We start from the raw sequence: 23,371 nt of genomic DNA on the forward strand, positions 1-23,371 counted from the left end.
GATCCTTCCAGTTGTGCACTAAGTTCTGCTCCTTCTTGCCTCTTGAAGAGCATCAGTCCAACAATCCTCCTCCTCCTCCTCTCACAACCTCCTCCTCAGAATGTTGGAGGTTCCAAGACTCAGTTCTTGGCCCCCTTTCCTTGTGTGTCTTTCCTTGGCTTCACCAGGTCTTAAGGCTTCAAATACCACCCTTATGTCAGTGGATTCCCAATTTATTTCTCCAGCCTGGACCTCTCTCTTTCACTCAAGACAAGTGTCCCCACTGCCTACTTGACATTCCCACCAGGATGCTGTACCAGATGGGAAAGACTACGTTATGCTTTGCTAGTGATGACCTCGAGTCTCAGTGGCATGTCACAAAAAAGTTTATTTCTTACTCATGATAGGCACTATGTCATCACTCAGGACTTAGGCTGATGCAGCAGCTCCCACCTGGAACATTGGGGATCACAATTTTAGGGAAAATAGGAAACATGGCAAACCATAAACTGGTTCTTGAAACTTCTGCTCACATTTCATTGGCCAAATCAAGTCCTATGGACAATCTTGACAACAATGAAGTGGGGGAAATATAGCAAACATTTGTGGCAATTGCACAGTTTATCAGAGATGTCCAATAGACATCTTCAACCTTTCTAATTCCAAACAGCTCCTTCCCCTACAAACCTACTCTTTTCAACCATCTACCTCTCAGTCAGTGTTGATTCAGTACTTCCAGTTACTCAGGTCAGAAACTTTGGTGTCATTCTTGACTTCTCTGTTTCATATCCCATAGTTAATCCTTCAAATTGCATCTTAACAATATATCCAGAATCTAACTTCTTGGCATCAACCACTCTATCCACCCACTAACATCTCATTATTGGATGATTTTGATGGTCTTTTAACATCAGGCCTCCTTGCTTCTATTCTTGACCTTCTCCCAACCCCCACTCTTTAATAGCCTAGTCTGAATTGAATAGCCATAGTAGTTCTTTAAAAATACAAGTTAGATCATTCCTTGCTTCTGCTGGAAATCCTTCAATGGCGCCAAATTTCCCACAAAATAAAACCCAGGTTCTTCCACTGGCCCAGAAGGCCCATGTGGTCTGGTCCCTGTCACTTCTCTCACCTCTTTCCCTACTATTCTCAGCATCACTTATACCAGCCTCCTGGTTGCTCCTTCATCAAGGGCCTTGGCAATGGCTGGTCCCTGGCTGGGAATCCTCTTCTGCCAGATGCCACGTGGCTGCCTCTCTCCCTTCTTTCCCAGCTTACTTTCTCCATGAGGCTACCCTACTGTCTAGTTGACGTATTTTGGTCTGTTTTACTAATCGTTGTATGTCAAGTGTTCAAAACAGTGCCTGGCACATGTTAGCCTGATACTTAACTATGGAATGAATTGAATGAATGAATGAGTGAGTGAATGAATAGCAGTACACTGTGATGAATTTTTGATATGGGACGATCTTCTTAGTTCCAAAAGGATCTCAGGACTTGAAAGTCATAGTGAGGTGAATTCAGATTAGGATTGATTTTAATTCTCAAGGGGGACCACTTCTACCTTGTATGCAAGATTTTAGGTGACACATGGAAGAATGTGTTTAAGAATTATATGCTTAATTAATTATGACAGGTGATCCAGTTTTTCATCAGTAGCAATTATATTATAAATTTACACCTTGAAAGTAAATAAATATCATATATTAGTGCATGTATGTGGAATCTAGAAAGATGGTACATATGAACCTATTTGCAGGGCAGGAATAGAGATGTAGCTGTAGGAATGGATGTGTGGACAGGGAGGGTGGGGAGGTGGGATGAACTGGGAGACTGAGATAGATGTACATGCATCACCATGTGTAAAAAAGACAGCTAATGGGAACCTGTGGTACAGCATAGGGAGCTCAGCTTGGTGCTCTGTGGTGACCTAGAGGAGTGGGATGGGGGTGAAATGAGAGGGAGATCTAAGAGGGAAGGGATAAGTATATATACATATATGGCTAATTCACTTCTTTGGACAACAGAAACCAACACAATTTTGTAAAGCAACTATACCCCAATAAAAAAGTAAATAAATCAAATTAAAGGAAAAATAATTTTAAAAAAGAAGGGACAGATGATAAGTGGATATGGCAAAAGCTGTGAAGATGCTGTGCAAGTGAGTGACATTTGGGAAAGCCCAGGTCCTACAGAGGAGCAAGTGAAGAGCTGTGGGGAGGAAAGAGGTGGCTTTGATGGACATGGCAGAGCTAGTAAGGCTCTGGGCAGGGCCTGGACCCCTAGGAGTGACTGGGACCCCCCTCCCCTCAAGGATGTCCACCTGTTGCCTGAGCCTGGGCTCCTATGAGTTGCTGGATCCTGGAGGAGGGAGGCCCCGAGAGCAACACTGCTTGGAAGGGGAGTGTGCAGCAGCAGCAGCAACAGAGTCTCCAATCTATTACCGTCAAGTTATAATTGCCATTTTCCTGAAGTGTGGTTTGCCTCATTAGCTTTGAAATAAACATCTTATATTTTTGTAGCAATTTCCATTCTGGCTTTGTTTCTACTGACCTCATTTCTTCCTTGTGCTTCATCCTTCCCTGCTAGGCAGAATGAAGTTGGGCTAGTGAACAATGGACTGTGCTGTCACCAAGATGCTTGATATTTATGCTAAGTCGCTTCAGTCGTGTCCAACTTCAGTCATCTTTGCAACCTGTGGACTGTAGCCCGCCACGTTCCTCTCTCTATGAGATTCTCCAGGCAAGAATACTGCAGTGGGTTGCTGTGCCCTCCTCCAGGGGGTCGTCCTGACCCACGTCTCTTACATCTCCTGCATTGGCAGGGGGGTTCTTTATCACTAGCATCACCTGGGAAGCCCTGATATTTATAGGGCTTTCAATTCAAAAGGCCATCCTGAGAGATGCCAGGCCCAGCCCAATGGGAGAGAGGGACAGAGACAGAAAGACATAGTGAGAGACGCTGTTGAAGTATAGAGGTCTCCACACCTCTTAAAGCCATTTGAAATTTTCAGTGTCCTGCACTCTTCCCCATCCCTCACCCCAGGAAACAAGAGGAGCCACAGTTCCTACTCTGTTTTACAATCCTTTACTCTGCTGTCAAAGATTCCACCCCAGTCAACCCTGTGCACTTTTCACAAATAAAAGACAACATGAGGAAGAGAGGTGACCTTCATCAGCCTCTTGGCCTAAGTAGGGCATCCCTAGCTTCTCATGGTCACTCTTAAGCCAACTTCCCTTCAATTTTTCTACCCTTAGAAAGCTGCCCTAAGACATTTGAGCTAATTGGGTTCCATCCATTCATCAATCCATCCATCCAATGCATTTGATGGTAGTTACTGAGGTCTTTTTAGGCTTCCCTGGTGGCTCAGCAGTAAAGAATCTGCTGCGATGCAGAAGATGCAGGAGACTTGGGTTCGATCCCTGGGTCAGGAAGATCCCCTGGAGGAGGGTATGGCAACCCACTCCAGGATTCTTGCCTGGAGAATCCATGAACGGAGAAGCCTGGGGGGCTACAGTTCACAGGGTGGCAAAGAGTCAGACACAACTGAGTGACTGAGCATGCATGCACACATGCACACTGAGGTGAGGTCTTTGATCTTTGGAGTGAGTTAGTATAGACGAAAGTTTGGAGAAGTCCCATGAGGTCAGTATTCACAGCCTCACAGCTGGCCTGTGAGGAAGGTAAGATAAAGCTAGTTTTCCCCTTGTATACATAGAAAAGGTGAGGTTAAGGAAGGATAAGGATGTGTCAGGGTCACAAAGCAATTGAGTGGTGGAGTCAGCTCAGAACCCAGGTCTGTAGTGTTCCACTTCCTCCATCTGGGTGGGTGAGTTTAGGATGGGGAAGAGCCTGGGGCAGGCAGTTGATCAGCTTTTTCCGGAGGAACCTATGGGGCATTTCCCTTGCCTTAAAGTTGTATTGCCTTATGCTACGTCTTCAGTGCAGTTCAGTCACTCAGTCATGTCCAACTCTTTGTGACCCCATGGACTGCAGCACGCCAGGTTTCCCTGTCCCTCACCAACTCCTGGAGCTTGCTCAAACTCATATCCATCAAGTCGATGATGCCATCCAACAATCTCATCCTCTGTCATCCCCTTCTCCTCCTGCCTTCAATCTTTCCCAGCATCAGGGTCTTTTCCAAAGAGTCAGTTTTTTGCATCAGGTGGCCAACGTATTGGAGCTTCAGCTTCAGCATCATTATGCTACATGGGAAAGCTGACTATTTAACCACAGACAGATGCATACTAAGCCCCTTCTACTCTTCTTGGGAGGGTAAAAATCTCATTTCTGATGTAGGTCTTTGAAATCATAGGTAAAACCACAGTTAGCTCTAAATTATCCACATGTGACCCAGAGAAAGAACGGGCACATTGTCTGAGTCTCCAGACCTGCTGGGTGGGTACATGTTCTATGCTGGTCTCCACCCCAGGTGTGTCAGATACACTAGGAATTTCAGGTTCATGTATCACAAGGCTTGACCAGGAGTTTTCGCGCAGGGCCAGGAAGGATTCTATTTTTTTCATTCTGTCCCCTGTTCTGATGGATACAGTCTCATCTACTGGGCTGATGCAGAGGGTCAGACTAAGCACAGACAGTGGCTAAAAAGCTGCCTGTGGAGCAGGAGAAGTGGTTAAGAGGGTTTTTCTGATTGCTTGGAGAGCAAAAATAGGAGAATGACATGCAAACACCTTATTTAGAGTAACTGCTCACCTCCTTACCACTCTCTGCCACATCACTCTCATTTCTATTGTCTTCACTACATTTGTCCTGCTCTGAAATTTCTCCTTCCTTTTCTTACTAGTTATTATCTCACTAAAGTATATGCTCCATGAGAGCAGGGTTCTGGTCTACACTGACCACATCTTCTAGAACAGCATCTGGCCCAGAGGTGCCTGATACATATTCAATGAAAGTACGAACAAGGATGTGATTGCCTTAGAAAGGAGCTGAGGGAGGTCACCTGGGAAGCAGGGCAGATAGTGGACATGGCCATGGATGTGGCTGAACTTAACAAGAACCAAACAAACTCAGAGAACCACATACGGTGGTGCCCAAGTTTATGCACTTTGGATTTAGACCTAATATCAAGTCCCAGCTCCTCATTCCAATTTCCTCATCTATAAATGGGTTAAGAATATTACCCAGGTCTCATGCACTGCAGGCGGAAAATAAACATATTCCTTACCTCCAAAAAAAAAAAAAAAGAATATTTCTTGGAGTACCTGCTCTGTGCCAGGCTCCATGCTGAGTTCTGGTGATCTAGAGAAATCTACTGCCCCTGTGGACTGAATCCAGGCAGATGTCCACTCCTGCAAGTAAACAAATAAGCACATCCTTTGTAAGAGCTGACAAGGAAGAATATCATGGGTGACTCTTCTGGGTGGTCAGAGCAGAGTTGGAGGAAGAGCTGAAACTGCCTGAAGGTGTGTGCAGAGGGCTGTTGAGTAAGGGGAAGGGCATGTACCAAGGAGGAGGCCACGAGCTACAGTGTTAGAGGGACTGTAACTATATGTCACAGTGTATACAAGATGTAGTGGGGCCAGGAGCAAGAGATGAGTGAGAAGAGATAGGCATAGACCAGATATGTCTCATAGGGTTGTGAGGATTCCAGGGGATCATTCACTCCTTCACTTATCCAGTACATTTATTGAGGGCTTTCCCTAGTGGCTCAGATGGTAAAGTGTCTGCCTACAATGCAGGAGACCTGGGTTGGATTCCTAGGTTGGGAAGATCCTCTGGAGAAGGAAATGGCAACCCGCTCCAGTACGCTTGCTTGGAAAAATCCCATGGATGGAGAACCCTGGTAGGCTACAGCCCATGGGATCGCAAAGAGTTGGACACGACTAAGTGACTTCACTTTCTTTCTTTCACTTTCCATAGGTCAGGAGTTATTCTTAGCACTGAGGATACAGTGGCAGAAAATCAGACAAATCCCCTTAAGATCACCTATGCTACTAGAGAGCCAACATACAACATGACTAGTTACCACTGCCGTATGCTATATATGAAAGTTGTTAAGAGGATAAATCTCGACAGTTCTCATTATAAGGTGACATTTTTTTTCTCTTTATTTTTTCTATTTCTTTTTATTGTATTTATATGAGATGATGGGTGTTTACTAAATTTATCCTGGTAATCATTTCACAACATCTGTAATTCAAATCTTTATGCCGGAAACCTGAAACTCATACTGTGATACATGTCAATTATGGCTCAGTAAAACTGGAAAAAAAGAGCATCTGTGAATGCAATGGGGAGGGGTTTTGCAGTTTTACATAGTGTGGGCAGGGCAGGCCTCAATGAGACTTGAAAGGAGGTAATTCTCATAAAGATATCGGAGATTTCAGCAGCATGCTGGTATACAGCAGGGTGTCAATAAGCGAATTAGTCAAATAAGCATGACAATGATGGTGGTAGTGATAAGACTGGTGATGATGAAGGTGGTGGTGATAGTGATGGTGGTGATGGTGATAATGATGGAGATGATGATGAAGAAGATGAAAGAGAAGGACAAAGAGAAGGGGGAGGAGTCGGGAACGGGAAGTTCTTTGTAAAGAACTCTTTCCTGACCAGTCTGTCACCAGGAAGGACCATTCTTCTCTCTTTTCTTGCCCATGAGTGCCTCCTCCAGCCACTGGGCCTGGCAGGGTCTCAGGCGGCCATTTCCGGCACCAGGAAAGTTGCACAAATGGTGGCCGATTCTTTCAGAAATTCATCTTCCAAAAATTGCTTTCCATCCATTTTGCTCCAATTCCATTTTATTTATTACCTAGCAGCGAGCAGATGGAGCCATTTTTTTTCTCAGAGCTGCTTGAAAGAGACGCATGGCAATTGTGCAGCAGGCTTGGGGGCTGATTTATGGGCTCTGTGCCCCAGGAGCCAGGCTGATGCCCCTGCCCACACCTGCAGCTGGCAGAACTTAACACTGTCTGGCCTGACTCCCTGTGGGCTGCCATGTGGGGAGGTGCCTTAGGTGCTGACATGTTTCCCGGTCAAAGACACCTCATCTGCTCCCATCCTATGCCCGAGTTGCAGTCCCTCCCTCCAGGCTGCTAACCCTGGTCTCACCTCAGTGAACACACGGGAGAGAAAATGTTTCTCAAGACAAAGGCAATTTCCTCCTGCCAAAGGAAACACCCGACCACGTCTTTAATCATCTGAGCTTTCAGAGAGCTGCTCCGTTGGGCCATTTAGAAGTTATTATAGAAGCTAATTTCTTCTTTGACATTTTCTATTGAATTTTTAGTTCCCTCATTCAAACTTGAAAAGATTATGACCCTATAATGTGGCCTATAAACCCACATTATAACTACCAATTGGACCAAATCTTTATCTTTCCTGGTGTGTGGCTGGGCAAGTTGAGCTTTTCCAAGACTTAATTCCAATATCTATAGAACAGGATGGCTGTTGGTGATGTGGATTCAATGGGCTAATGCATGTGGATTGCTTAGCTCTATACTAGGTATTGATGAATGTTCAAGAGATGTTACCTAATAATGTGTGTGAGTGCCAAGTTGTTCAGTCGTGTCCGACTCTTTATGATCCCATGAACTATTATAGCCCACCAGGCTCCTCTGTCCATGAGATTTTCAGGCAAGAATACCAGAGTGGGCTGCCATTCCCTTCTTCAGAGGATCTTCCTGACTCGGGGATCAAATCTGAGTCTTTTACCTCCCCTGAACTGGCAGGCAAATTCTTTACCACCCGCCACCTGGGAAGCCCTACCTATTAATAGTATTGTTTAAAAATACTATTGTCTTTCAGAGTTAAATTTCCTCTGTCAATTTGTAATCTGTGGGCCAGCTGAATTTCTACCTACGTGATTTAGGACAGATATTTAACTCAAATGGATCCTCATATTTTATGAAATGGGAATAGCCACTTCCTTCCAGGGCTTCACTTGTGGCTCAGACAGTAAAGAAACTGCCTACAATGCAGGAGACCTGGGTTTGATCCCTGGGTTGGGAAGATCACCTGGAGAAGGAAATTGCAACACACTCCAGTACTCTTGCCCGAAGAATTCCATGGACAGAGGAGCCTGGTGGGCTACAGTCTATGGGGTCACAAAGAGTCGGACATGACTGAAGTGACTTAGCACTCCAGGACTCTAGAAAGGAAAAAAAAAAAAAAAAAACCACCACATGTAGAAGCTTCCAGTAAAAGTCAAATCCCTGAATAAAGGCTGGGAACTGCCATCATTTAAAAAATAAAGTCTGCAGTTATTTTCAAGGTAGATCTATTGCTGAACAGAGACATGCACAGACCTCCTGTGGCCCTCTGCCTAACTTCACACAGGATCTTGTGGACTTTGCTCTTGTGACTGGCAGCTTTGGGTGACAAAGACAGACTGAGCCTTCTCCCTTGCCTGGATGCTTCCCCTAAACAGATTCAGCAGTAGGTGAGTCTGGGATGGTTCTTGATTTGATGACTTCAGCATATTTGGGGGGCTTATAGGAACTCCCTGGGCTTTCCTGGTGGCTTAACTGGTAAAGAATCCACCTGTAATGTGGGAGACCTGGGTTTGATCCCTGGGTTGAGAAGATTCCCTGGAGAAGGGAATGGCAACCCACTCCCGTATTCTGGCCTGGAGAATCCCATGGACTGTATAAAGTCCATGGGGTCACAGAGTCAGACATGATTGAGCAACTTTCACTTTCACTTTAGGAACCCCTCACTTAGAGATCAGAGTCAAGAGTCTTGGCTGTTACAAGATTAGGAAGTGGTTAGCTTCCTATTTTGTTTCCCTTGTACCATCTCCTGGCTTTTCTCCCAACTGATACCTAGACTTTACTTTGCTATTTACTTGCTGACTAAGTGATGCTGGGCCCAGGGAGAAACCTAAAGAGCCCTAAGGCTGGGAAGTTCTGAATCTTCAGTGTTTTGGAGGATGCTGGCAACGGTACTATGCCCCAAGCTCCCAGGACAGGAGGCAAAATTTGCAGTTGGGAAGGAATATGGGGAACTCACCTGTATCAGTCCTCCTTATGGGGTTCCGTTCTTTTGCCTCTCCCTCCTGAATTTTTAATTTAAGTTTAATTCACTTAAATAGCCACACCGTGACTGGGGCTATCATACTGCACAGCACAGTTCTTGACAGTCTTTCTTTTATTTTGTGGAGTTAGTATTTGCCCACGAGGAATTCCGTGAGGGCCTCCTAGGTGCCAGCCCCCAAGCCAGGCCTTGCAGGGAACACAGGGGAAGAGTGGGCTGAGTGCCTCCTCCGTGCCTTGGAAAAGTTTCATTTCTTACCTGGGAGGAGAGAGGGAGATGGAACAATAGAAGGTGGAAGCCAGTGTTGGGAGAAGAAACTGCAGGTGCTGTTAGTCTTGTCTGCCAAGCAGAGAGTAAGTTCCCAGAGGGCAGGGGTTAGCTCAGCACGGGCTGAGTGCACAGTGGTTGCCTAATAGGGACCAGTGTGCTACGGGGGGCACCGCCTTTAGTCAAGGGCCCCTCAGCCATCCAGGCAGCTGGGTTTGATGGAAGGGAGGAACTCCATGGAGTCGAGCCTGGTTCTATCTCAGGAGAGGACGCATAGCCCCGCAGAGATATTGTCTAATCCCCAGAGAAAGCCCAGGGCTCCCAGCTCCAGCCTACCCAGCAGCACCAGTCCCCGTTCTCACAAGGAGTAACCAGTGACATCCAAACTCAGTTCCTTTCTGTGACTCTTTCTGGAAGGAAAGAGAGTCTGACTGAACTCTCTGGCGGACACCAGGGCCACATTCCAGCCTTCTTCCCTGATGGCTGTCATCACTGAGAAAACATTGAGGCCAGGGGCTCACTGGCCTCTCTGGGCAGGGCATGTGGGTTCTGTCCCTCTGTCTGGAATAAATGGTTTTCCTGAGTCACGCTCTGCCCTGATGGCCCCTGCGAGCTGTGCCTCCCTCCGCTTTTACCCGGAAGAGCTCAGAGACAGTCTCCACTCTCAGGACAACATCTCTTGCTCCATGAATGTCAGAGTCAGTAATTTTTTTTTTTTTTTGGTTAACAATTATTGTGAAAAATTTCTCTAACTTATGCAGGAAGCAAATGGCTATAGCATTTATTTAATGAACACTCACAGTGTTCTCTATGTGCCAAAACTGTTGTATGTGCTTTACAAATATGAATGTGCCTCCAATTTATAATAATGCCAGGAGGCAGCTCTATTTATAATCCTGTTCTGAGGACTGAGGAAGCTGAGACACTAGTAACTTAATTAACTTGCCCAAGGTGACATAGACAGTGAATGGCAAGCCAGCAGGTGAACCTGTAGGGTGACCAACCTTCCCGATTTCCCTGGGACTGAGGGTTTGCCTGGGACAGGGGACTTTTCAGTGCTGAAACCAGGATACTGCCAGGTAAGCCAGTCTGAGCTGGTCATTCAATACCCTGGGGAAGTCTGGCTCCAGTGTCCTGCTTTTAATCTGCATCTGCTTAGTGTGGGCAATGAGGGTACCTGGCGGAAGATCAGCGAATCAGAGTTAGCTTTGTCCTAGAGACAGACAGACATATATAGCATTGTCATATGTTTGTCTCATATATATATATATATATACATATATATATATATATACATACAGCTTTGTCCTATAGTTCCATTTGATAGATAAGAAAACTGAGGCCTGGCTGATATGCACCCAGACCTCAGGGAAGTCAGAGGCAGAACTATGACTATATTTTGTTCTATCAAGTCCAGTCCTAGGATCAATTCATAGGTTCCTGTGATGTCTTTATTCATTAAAACCCCAGATCTGAGGAAAAGGGATTCAGAGTGACTTGTGGGAAAGGATGTGATAACAAGTTGAAAAAATACATCCAGCAGAAGAAAATCAAGACTAAAGTTTAATGCAAATACACCAGTTCTAGTAGATGATTTGACCTTGAGCTTCCTGGAACCCACAGTAAAAAAGGAAAACCCTTAAAGTTTTCTCTAAGGAGACAGGGTTGTCATTGTTTATAGCTGAATTACAATCTGGCTGAGCGCTGAAGAAGTGTACTTTCAGACTGTGGTGCTGGAGATGACTCTTGAGAGTCCTTTGGACAACAAGAAGATTAACCCAGTCAATCCTAAAGGAAATCAATCCTGAATATTCATTGGAAGGACTGATGCTGAAGCTGAAGCTCCAATACTTTGGCCACCTGATGTGAAGAGCCGACTCATTAGAAAAGACCCTGATGCTAAGAGAGATTGAAGGCAAGAGGATAAGGGGACAACAGAGGATGAGATGGTTTGATGGCATCACTGATTCAATGGACATGAGTTTGAGCAAGCTCCAGGAGATAGTGAAGGATGGGAAGCCTGGCAAACTGCAGCCCATGGGGTTGCAAAGAGTCAGGCACAACTGAGTGACTGAACAACGACAACAGAAGGATTCCTAGATAGGAACTATTTACTCGGGGAAGGTGCTTAGTGCTAAAAGGTATGTGAAGGCTTTTACTGGTGAAAGTAGAAGCATATTTTTTAGCTGTGCATTATACCAACCCTTCCTAAAAGCCAAGGCATCTGGTTAAGCACAAGTCAGGAAAGTGACCCAGAAAGTGGCTGAGCTAAGGTGGTCCAGGTTTGAAGATGTCTGAGGGTTCAAATATAATCCCAACAAATTCTGAAGCAGGGGTTCACCTTATAGAACAGCTACAACCTATGGTTTAAGGGCCTGGAGGTCTGCTTGTTCCTCTCTGGCTGCCCGCACAGCCCGAAGTTTCCCATGGAGCCACAAAATCTCTGGAGTGATTTCTGTCCTTCCCGAGCACAGACGTGGGCCTTTGGAAGCCTGACTGGCACTTCCTTAGCCTGGAGGGGCACCCTGAACTTTAGGGTAGATGCCCACCAGCACTGCTTCCTGCATACTGGAGCCTAGGTTCCAGGTTGGCAAAAGTGGGCATCCCTGGTCCCTTTGCCTGTGGTGGGGGAATGGCTGGCTGCTCAGCTAGGAACCATCTGATTTCATTCTTGTTAGTTTCTCATCAGGACGTTCACTGGCTTTTCTTTCAAACAATTTCTTGGGTTTCTTTCAAGGTCGAGGAGAAGGAGGCCACTGAGGGAGGGGGGAGAGCCCCACCCTAATCAAATCTGAGCAGAGACAGAATAAAAATTGACCTTCATTTAAATATGTAAACAAACACTGCCTTGGTAACTTCCAGACGTCCTTGGCTTGGGTCACTGAGGAGCAGCCCAAAGTGATTCATCTGCCAAGTCTCTTCAAGGGAGCAAAAACTTTATTCTTAAAGGCTTTTTACACTTGAATAAATGCTAAATAATAATAATAGGCCAAGACTGAAAGAAACTCTTTTCCCTGGAAGGGTGTCAACAGAGGCAGGATGAAGAACTGAAGAACTCCAGTTTGGGAGGGGATGACAAAATCTGGGTTGATGAATGCTGACATTCTGAATAAAATCACTCCGTGCCTTCACCTAGGTCAAGAAACGACATTGTTTTCCTGAGCTGCGGTGACAGCGAGGTGACAGAGATTAATAGCTTGGTATTGACTGAGCAACTTCTAGTTCCTTATCTCTGTCAAGTCAAGGCTGTGTCCAAGGGCTGAAAGTGTTATTAGACTTATAATTGCAAAGACATTTAAAGGGTTTCCCCTTAAGGGACTATGAAATCCAATAAACCTTTCACAAAACCTCCAGCACTGGAGTACGAAACCCGTCTGGAGGAGAGGCGCACTCCCAGCCAAGCACCGGGAAACCTTGAAGCCGCCAGCATTGAATAATGTTTGATTTATGAAGTTGGTTTTGAATTTGTATCAGTTGTTTTATTAAAAATATATGAAAGGAAGTTTTAAATATGAGCAAGCCCTGTAGGCGCTCCTCTGTACCCGGGAGCCGCTGTCTGGCCCAGCCTCTTGTGCCTCCTGGCTGGGTCCCTCCATCCAGGGGGGCTAATTTGTGGGGTTCATTTGGCCTGCCAGGATTAAGTCTCAATTTCTCACCTGGGTTTAGAGGCTGGAGATGGGAGAGAGGGTAGGTGCGGAGTCAGTGTTTCAGATGCTGTCTATAAAGGTGGTCCCGAGATACCACTCAGCTGGGTTACATTTTCTTGTCCATAGCAGCAGCGTTGACCTCTTCAAGAGGTGTCCCTGCTTCCTTTCAAGAAGGCTGTGGCATCAGAGGATGCAGACAAGGCGAAGGTTTGTAGGAGACCCGTTTGGGATGCTGGATGTAGGGATGGGGGACTGAGGGGCAGGTTAGGAGTCTGGGCCTCCGTTTTTCCATCTGTCAAATGACAAGAGTTCAACAAGACCCCCCCCCAAACCCCCCACCCTTGCCCATTTACTGCCCAAGGGTCACCGCTGGTCCTAATGCCTCTTGGAGCGGTGAGAAGAGCCCACTCAACAAGGCAGGGCCTTCAAGCCTGGCGCCTCATCATTCCATGACCAGAGGAGCACCCCGGAGAGAAGAGTGCTCATGAGGACAGGGGTTAAGGCAGTGGCCCAGTGGTCTGGGCAGGCTGCTAGTATCAGCAATGAGGTGTCGGCTGTCAAACCGTGTTGGTAATAATAAAAAAAAAAAAAAAAAACCACAAAAAAAAACACCTGTGTCTCCAGGGCCAGTCTAGGCAGGAGCCAGCACCCAAACTGAGACGGGGACGCTACAGGCATTTGCAGACAGGTGAGAGGGCACCTGCCTCACCTGGGACTCAGGAACATCCCTACAGGAGGATGCTTCTGAAGGTGTGGGGTACCCTCTGCTCCTCCCCTCACCCCCCAGGCTTTCAGTGAGGAGCCTGGGGAGTCAGAGGACGCACCGAGGCCCCAGGGACCAAACTCAGTAGTCCTCTCTCCAGGGTGGGTCTCTGTTCTCTCTGCCCCCTGCGGTGAGGAGGAGGCTAGCCTTCGAGGCCCCCACAGCCCTGCCTTTGTTATCACTGCTTCACTCGGATCCCTCCTCGGCTTCCCCGTCAGGCACAGAGCAGTGCTTGATAAATACTGGTTCAATGAGGAGATGAGGGCCACACTTTAGCTCCCAGTCTCCCTTCTATATCATCAGTGCTGGCAAAGGTGGCCAGCCAGCTTGGCAATTCTGCCAAAGGGCTGCGGGCACCTGCCAAAATTGGAATGGGGAGCTCATTTCCGGTTTGGTCTGCCTACACATGGGTGGTTTTGAAAGTCCTGAGTGGTCTTGCATGCTCTAAGGCTGTGCCCCAGTTAGGGGGCTGGGGGAGGGAGAGGAGAGCCCTAACAGGTCTCAGGGAGGGGCCCTGGGAGCCCTTCATGGGTGGGAGGTGGTTTCTCTTTCTCTCTTTCCTGCAGTGAGGGGAAAGCCTGGGCCTCCTTGGGGGTCCCATATTCACTGTCATATCACTGTTCCATTAGCTTCATAAAACCACTGCCTTGTACCTGGCACACTGTGGAAGTATGTTTTGAGTGAATCAATAAATAAATGAAGCTATCTATCAATTCCAACTGCACCCCAAGCCATTAATTTCACCCCAGGTGGCTGGTCAGCCCATTGGCTTGGCCACAGAGCTGTGGGCATCGCAGACACTGCCAACTCTGGACCACAGTGTGGCCTGTCTCCATCTTCTTAAACTCCGTCTGCAGGTGGTATAATATTCACCACAGGCCTTCTCAACCCTTGGTCTCCCAGTGCCTTGCACTTATGCTCAAGACAGGTTAGCAACCTTCTCTGAGGCCTAGCCACACGCCAAGTACAGCTGTGGGAGATCCCAGGAAGGGCAGGGATTAGATAACCAGACAGACCTGGCTTCAAATCATGACTCTGCCACTTTTCAGCATGAACAAGTGATTTCATCACTCTAAGCCTCGGTGTTCTCATCTGCAATATGGAGACAAATATTAAGACCTGCTTTAAAGGGTTGTCCTGGAAATAAAGGGTGCTTCCCAGGTGGTGTTAGAGGTAGAGAACCTGCCTGCCAATGCAGTAGACCTAAGAGATGCAGGTTTCATCCCTGGGTCAGGAAGATCCTCTGGAGGAGGGCGTGGCAACCCACTCCAGTATTCTTGCCTGGAGAATCCCATGGACAGAGGAGCCTGGTGGGCTACAGTCCATGGAATCACAAAGAGTGGGACACAACTGAAGTGACTTAGCAGCATGCATGCACAGAAATAAAAGAGGCTGAAGCATCAAACATCTGACAACACGCTGAGCTCTTGATGTTTAAGGCTCCAAGGTATGTACGACTATCAGCCCAGGATCCCCACTTGACATGTGAGGACACAGAGTCCGAAGAGCTTACATTGAAACTTAACTAAAGTTGTGTAGCTCATGAGTGGCTGCATGGGGCTTGGCCCAAGTCCGACAGAACTTGAGTCTGATTCCAAAGCCCACATTTATCATCAACTCACTCTAAACTCCAGATGCCTATCATGGCTGTCTTGCCCCTTGATGCTTTGAAGGGGAGTAGGTACTTCTTCCTGACTCTCAGTTCTGGCCACTGATTGAACACATCATTTGTGAACATCTCTCACCTAAGGCCCCCACCCTGGGACTGGAGAAGCAGGCTTGAATCAGATAGACCCATGGTGGGTAACAAGCCTGCTCTGAGGCATTCCTTCAAACCATAGAGGACTGACTTGGTGGACGACTGCCCTGGGGGATGTATGACTGCTCTGGGTGTTGGAGGACCACCCCAGGTGATGGAGTGGGCACCAGAATGTGCAGCCACCTTACCCATCATGTTTATAACCTAAGGCCAGGACTCCTCTTGGTATGGCCCTATGGATCCCTGGGACACCTCACTTTCCTTAGACTTGGTAGGCAGAGAGTGTCTCCTGGGGCAAAGCCAGGTGAGGCAGTGGTCAGGTTGCACCTGAGCTGGGGCCTAAGGGGGCCAGGCCCTGAGTCCAGGCTGAAAGCTAGTGCTCTTGGGTGGCACAATCCTCCAGGAGGCAGGCAGGAGAGGCGAGGGAGAGCAGACCTCTGGCCCTTCCTGTCGCTCTGGGCACTGGGCCCTCCACCCAAGGAGGAGCCACGTCAGTCAGCAATGCTGGTCTCAGGGCGGATGGCAGAGGAGGCCTGCTCCCCAGGCTTCTGGGGTTGGGAGGCCTTTCAGAACTCTCCACCCGCTGCCAGGGCTGTGCCGTTCTGTAAACAGATGGCCCCAAGCCTCCTCCATCTCATCCTTCTCCCTGTTCCCTGCTCCTCTCACTGTGCATGGTTATTTGCTGTGGGGAGGCCGGGTGCTCTCCAATGTCTTCCATGCCCCTGCAGAGCTCCTGGCCTTGCAGTTCTCGTTAACTCTCCTGCATGCTCAGGCTCACCTCATCTCTTCCTGCACCAGCTAAGCCCTGGGGCCCTGGCACCTTGAATGGAAATAGTCCTGGGAGGGGTCACTGAAGATACTGTCACCTCTCAACACATAGCACTCTGCCAACCTTTGTTCAGCAGTCTCGTAACATACAAACTTCCAGCCCTGCCTCCTGGCTGGCAGCTTCGAGCCCTGTAGTTCATGAGACTGTTCTTCCCTGCCTGCTACTAGTTCAGGCCGACTCAGGCTTTTGCAGAGATGATCTCTTGTAACACTGAATCTGTGGGACTGTAGGCTGTTTGGAAGTCGATCTTGAAGGTTGGTCTCCAACTGTCTGCCAGGCTTTGTATTTTCACCTGCTTTTGATCATACTTGGGCAGAAGTTAACAGTGCTGTGGGGCTTTGGAAATTGGAGACAACAAGGATTAGGAGGAACAGAGGAGACTTCGAGAAGCACAGACAGAGAGATCTACAGACAGTCCGCTTGGAGGAGGTTCTCATCCTACCCAGCAGCTCACATGCTGCCTGCAGACTCAGATCACCCAGATTCCTCTGCCCCAGGTGAACCCCAGGAGGAAGGCTGATTTGGAGGGCAAGTCAACCTGCTTCACAGAGGTTTCACTGCCTCGTGCATCTTTCCAGGGGATTTCCCAGGGCTCAGGCAGCTTACCTACTGAACTAGCTTCTGCAGATGTTCCAACGCAGGAGGCTGAGGAGGTCTCTTCTTTCTAGAACTGGACTACCCTTTCCTTGAAGTGAGGCAATCAGGATTCTTCCAGGGAAAATGATAGAAGCCCAAATTAGATTGATTTGACCAAAGGGAGAATGAACTGGTCCCAACAGTTGATAAGCAACTGTGGATTCAGGCAGCAGAATTCAAGACTCAAGTGTTTATTTTGGAACTTGGTTTCTTTCCATCTATCACTGTTCTTTTCCTCTGGGCTCACTCATCTCAAGCAAGTTGGTCCTCAGTGGGGCCACCAGCAGCCCATGATTTACATCTTTTTCTTGGTTGCTCTGGTGGACTTCTGGACACTGAGTCTCCCTGGACCCACCCAGGCTACATGCCTGTCTCTGAGACAATCAGGAAAGCCTGGAGTGAGCAACAAGCTGATTGGTCACAAGAAGGCATGTGCCCACCCTGGAGTTGGGTCAGCGCCATGTAAATCCCATGGATTCAGCGTGGGGCCCAGGCAGGGGGACAAAGCTAACATCCGTTAAAGGGCCACTGCAGACATCTGAACTTCCCAGCTGTTCAGCCTTTGCTGATGCTATTTCTTCCACCTGGAGCTGTTGCCCCTCCTTCCCACTTGGCTTCTCTACCCTTCACCTCCTGCCCACTCATGTAGAGTTAGGTGTCAATTTGATGTCAATATTTTACTTGGAGACAATATATTACTTTCCTCTTTCTGTGTCTCAGTTTATGCAAAAAGAGAGGGTTAGAGTAGACTCCATGGCTTCTTCTAGCTCCTAAATATTAAGCTTTTCAGGGCTCAGTTGAAGTGCCACCTCCTCCAAGCAGCCCTCTGGTATGTCCTCCACCTGCATGGCTCTGATTTTGCCTTCAGTCTTGGCTATTAGGTTACACATTTTGTCTCCTTCTTATCCCATGAGTTCCTCCAGGGGAGAGTCGTGTGTCATTCATCCCAGATCCCCTGACAGTATCTTGCACACAGTAGGTGCTCATAAGACGCTCAGGAGTTAGACCTGGGTAGCTTCTATATTTGATTCTTCCTCTATATTAAAGAAATGAAGAAATGCCAAATCAGGGCAACAAAAATTATATATTTTAAATGTTTTCTTTGAGCAAATTAGTGCTTTAACTCTAAAGCAAATGTAATACAATAATTTACTACCCTGTTCCCATAAAACACACGTCTAAATAATTTTGATTAATGCAAAATAGCAGAACATTTATGGCAAAATAATGACACTTCAGAACTTTTGATACAACAGACAGTGTTATACCAATTACAATCTGGATGATAGCTATGCGTCACTCATAATCCCCCGACTTCATTCTGCTTTCAGTGTTCTACCACGGGTGGCAATGTCCTACAATGTAATTTGCTATTCACAAGATAATTACGGGATTTATTTTTAAGAACTTAATTCACAGTGTATGCCAGGTGGTGGGGTCGGGCGAGGGGACCCATGTTGGAAGCTGGAGGATGAGGGTCTTATTTCCGTCCTTTTGTGTGTCCCTGTGACTTTAGGTATCATGTCCTTTGGTGCAAATGGGAAGTCTGAGTTTGAGGCCTCTTGTGAATCTGTAGCCACCCCCACCTCTCCTTTCTTCCATTCACACCCGCCATGATCAGCGGCGTGCTCACTGGGCTTGTGGAATCGCCTTTACTGCCACTATTTCAGAGGCCTGACAGGACAGTGGAGACCTGAGGACTGACAGGCAGGGAGGGCGGTGCTGGGACCGGCTGGCACGGGCACATTTGGTGGCTGTGATCACACTGCGGGTGGCTGGACAGCCTTCTTGGCCCATGCATATGCATGGACCAGCCCTGGGGAACTGGGGAGTTGGCCGGTCTCCAGGAAGGGCACCATATGGAAAGTGTGTGGGTTTTCTTTCTTTCTTTTTTTTTTTTTCAGACTACCAAAACAAAAGAAGTAAAAAAGGAAAAAGGAGAAAGGAAAAGAAAACTTTAGAGATAGGGTCATACAAGGTTAATGATTAAAAGAGGAATAAAGATCAGCAAACTGCTCTAGCCCCCAAGGCCCAGAGACAGAAACTGATAGGGAGTTGAGGGGGCCACCCCCAAGTCCAAAGGCAGACGGGGAAGCCAGGGGTCCAGCACAGCCCCCTGGCGAAGCACCACCTTTTGTTCCTGAGTCTCCTCCAGGTCCCCCTTGGAATTTCCTTACAGGATAGTGTGGTGATCGGTGGTTTTATGTTTCTGGCTTCTAACCATCAAATGATTTCCTGGCAGTTGATGTTTTATATAATCAGTTCTCGAAGCTATCACCCAAGATGATTCCCTTTAACTATATAAGATTTCAAATCCCCCTGTTGGCTTAAATAAAAATAAAAATGTCTAACTGTAGTAAAATAATCTTAACATAAAATTTACTAAGCTTCATCATTTGGGAGGATGATGCAATTTTTATTGACAAGGGAATATTTGCACAATATATTCTTTTTTCAAAAATTGTGGCAATAAAACACAAAACATAAAGTTGACCCACCCAACAATTTCCAGCTATACAGTACAGTATTGTCAACCACTGCCATTGTTGATCTCTTTAGACTTTCCATAACAGATCCCCAGTACATTTTCCTATTCTGCATGACTGAAACTCCACACCCACTGAAGAACACCTCCTGTCTTTCTCTCTCCCAGATGTTGGCAACTACCAGTCTACTTTCTGCACTATTAATTTGACTATTTTAGATACCTCACCTATGGAATCAAGTAAGATTTGTCTTCTTATGACTGACATATTTCATTTAGCATAATGTCCTTAAGTTTCATTCATATGTAATGTAGCATATGACAAAATTTCCTTCTTTTTTAAAGCTGAATAATATCCCATTGTAGATATATCAAATTTTCTTTATTCATTCATCCATCAGTGAATATTTAAGTTGCTGTCACATCTTGGTTTTTGTAAATAATACTTCAGTAAACATGAGGATGCAAATATCTCTTTGAGATCCTTCTTTCAATTCTTCTGCATACATACTCAGAAGTGGAATTGTGGAATCATATGGTAGTTCTATTTTTAATTTTTTGGAGGAGCCTCCATATTGCTTTCCACAATAGCTATACCATTTTACATTTCCACCGACAGTGAGTAAGGGTTCCAGTTTCTCCACATCCTTGCCTCACCTCAGCCAGTTTTAAGTGTACATTTCAATAGAGATAAGAATATTCACATGGTTGTGCACCCATCTCCAGAACTCTTTATCCTGCAAACAGTTTAAACAATTGGGATTGGTCACTATGATTTGCTGGAGAAGGAAATGGCAACCCACTCCAGTATTCTTGCCTGGAGAATCCCATAGACAGAGGAGCCTGGCGGGCTACAGTCCATAGGATCGCAAAGAGTCAGACATGACTGAAGCAACTTAGCAGGCACTATGACTTGCAATGCAAAAGCCCTAATTTATACAGCCCCAGTAAAATGCACCCCAGTTCCCTGGGGCATCAACATGTCAACACATTCTCAGTTTGTAGCAGTGGGTGCATTTTGTTGTTGTAGGAAAAAGCATTGCCCTAGGATTTCTTTTTTTTTTTAATTATTTATTTATTTTTGGCTGCACTGGGTCTTTGTTGCTGTTCGCAGGCTTTCTCTAGTTGTGGTGAGTGGGGGCTACTCTCTAGTTGTGGAGCATGGGCTCCGGGGAACATGGGCTTCAGTAGTTGTGGCTCACAGAATGTGGAATCTTCCCTGTAGCAGGGATTGAACCCATATCCCCAGCATTGGCAGATGGATTCTTAACCACTGGACCACCAGGGAAATCAGAGCCCTAGGACTTCTGAGTTGGAGTGATAATGCACCTGAGAAGTTAGAGAAGACACTTTTTAGAAGGAGGAAAATGATAACCCAGGTACCTTGATGTGTGAGGTCACACATCTTCTGCCACCTTGCTGCCCTGGAGAACAATTTTTTGTCTAACAAAAACAAATGCTCATCCTCTTAGTCCACTGACTCCAATCACTTGTTCAAAACATCAGTGTCAGGGCCTTGCCTCTTCCCTCGGGATGGGGGATTCTTCAGGAGGACATGCCTTGGGTCCTGATAATTCCCAGATTTAGAGGTGGAAGTAACTTTTTGTTTTGGGGCAGGCACTGCTTGTGCCTCCTTGCAGATTTCCCAGGCCAGCAGAAACGCTGCTTCTGAGAGCATCTGATATACTATTTCCCTTGCATTTCCTCCTCTTTTCCTTCTGGAAGGGCTGTTGAAGGTCACTTGGCAAACTGAATGTGTGTTGTAATAGAGAGTTCTTCCCTGATAAAAGAGGTAGTTTGGGGGAACGAGTGCTTGGCTTGGTGATTTTAGAAGCCCTGATTTGTCAAAGCCAAGAATAGCCTTGTAATAATAAAGGGAAAAAATTGCTTGCGATTCCAAAGGGAGTCATGATTTAGTGATAGTCCCAAAGGAAAATTAGGGTCTGTGTGTGACGGCTCCTCTCCTTCCTGCTGCCTCATGAGAGACGATTACTCATTCGTAATTTATTAGCTAATTATGCATGGGCAAAGGAGTATGAATCACTTCATTTAGATGATAGCAATTAGCGAGGGCTTGTTGCAGTTCTTTCTGCCGGGAGTTCTGAGTGTGTTTAGACAACACAGGTGCTGCTGAGTCCAGGACACCTCTGCGGAGGAGGTCCTTCATTTCCCCTGCCTTGCAATCACCTCACTCCCATCCTAATTCCTCCCCTGACCTCCTCTGACTGTGCCACTTTCTGGTTTATCGTCCTTTCCGCTCTTACAGCCTCTACAAATTTACCTCTCTGGACCCCATCTGTAAAATGGAATCATCTATTCTCCCTGCTCACGTGCAGGAGGCTAGATGGGTGATGGAAACTTTAGACCATGGATTTGGTATTTCCGGTTGTTTGGTTTGCTCCCAGAACCCCCAGAAGGCTGGGGAGATGCCAGCCCTTAGACACCAGCAACTCCATTGCTCCGCGCTCACTGTAGAGATGCACTGTCTGTGTGCAGAGATCCAGGCTCCAGGGTGCTCTCTGCACCATGGAATTTACTAGCAAATCACAGCAGACAATTCCAGGGTCCAAGCACAGGAGAACAGCTAAATAAAACATGCTGTATTCAAATGATGGAACACTACCAGTCGGTTACAAGGACTGACCTAGATCTCTGTACGTCAACAAAGATGGTGGAGACTGCCACCCAATATATACAGCAGGATCTCATTTATGCCAAGAAGTTCACATAAAATAGTTTTATACACGTTCTGTGAAGTATCTCAATCAATCGATCAATCGATCAACCAATCCTCCATCTATATTTGTATTCTGGTGATGGATAAGGCAGGTCCAGAACAATACATCAAATTAAAAGCTTAAGAGCATCCGAATATTATGGATAAAGTCCCTTTGGGCACTGTGCTGTCCAATCCCAAGTCCTTGATCACTTCCACGAAGAGTGGGAGCTGGATTGGGGAGGATGACAAGGAGGACTAATTTATCTGAATGCTCTCACTCAAAAAATGTTAATTAGGCAATTATAAATACCTGATGCCCCAGCTTCACGTGTCCTGCTCAGGACCCCGGAAGCACTTCCCAGCCCACAGCCGCCCTTGCCTCAGGCCCCCACCTCCCCAGCCCCGCGCCTCTCTTTACACTAAGACAGATTTTAATAAACTTGCTGCATGTGGAAGAGGATTACTGCTTCATCTGATTTCTGCTATTTGAGGTCCTGGGGGAAGGAGAGCCTTGTTTAACTCAATTCATAACACTATTAATCCAACCATAAGCCTTCAGACGACTTGAAAGGAGAGAGGAGAATTCATCACAGCCCGTCTCTAAGCGCCACATCCTTCCTCTCACAGGCCAGCAGGTGAGGCTCTGGGCGCCGTCTCTCCAAAGTTCATCTCAGAGCAGAGTCCTGGCACATAGTCCGCTGAGGGGATATGGTGTCAGAGCTCTCACTCCTTCCCTCCCCTTCCACACTTTCCACTGTGGGGCTCAGAGAAGTTGAGTAAGTTGCCCCAGGTCACAGAGCTAAAACAGCAAGAGACTGGGCCAATCCCATTCTCCTGATTTTACATCATCCATTGAGAAAACTGTTTTAAATGTGCTTTTATAGGTTTGCATACAATCATTCTACTTCTGGGTATCCAGCCCGAGGAAGCCATTCTAAATATGGAAAAAGCTACATCCCTAGTATGTTCACCAGTATAATTCATAATTTTAAACCCTAAGTCAGGCTAGATGTGTGCCATTAGGAAAATGGTCTGCCAATAAGTCATTACTCAATGGGTTATTATGCTATAAAAAATGTTTCAAGAGATTCAAATACATGGATGATACTTACAATGTACCAAACAAAAAAGAGCAGGATGAAAATGGCATACATAATGTTGTTTGATTATAATTTTATAAAAATACACATTATAGAAAAAGATGGAAAGAAACAGAACAAATTGCTGCATAAGAGCTTGTCACTGTTTTCTCACAAATTTAATAATAAGCGATTGAATGTGCTTTAAGTTATT

Source organism: Cervus elaphus, chromosome 4 (assembly GCF_910594005.1).
Source record: "Cervus elaphus chromosome 4, mCerEla1.1, whole genome shotgun sequence".
NCBI lineage: Eukaryota > Metazoa > Chordata > Mammalia > Artiodactyla > Cervidae > Cervus > Cervus elaphus.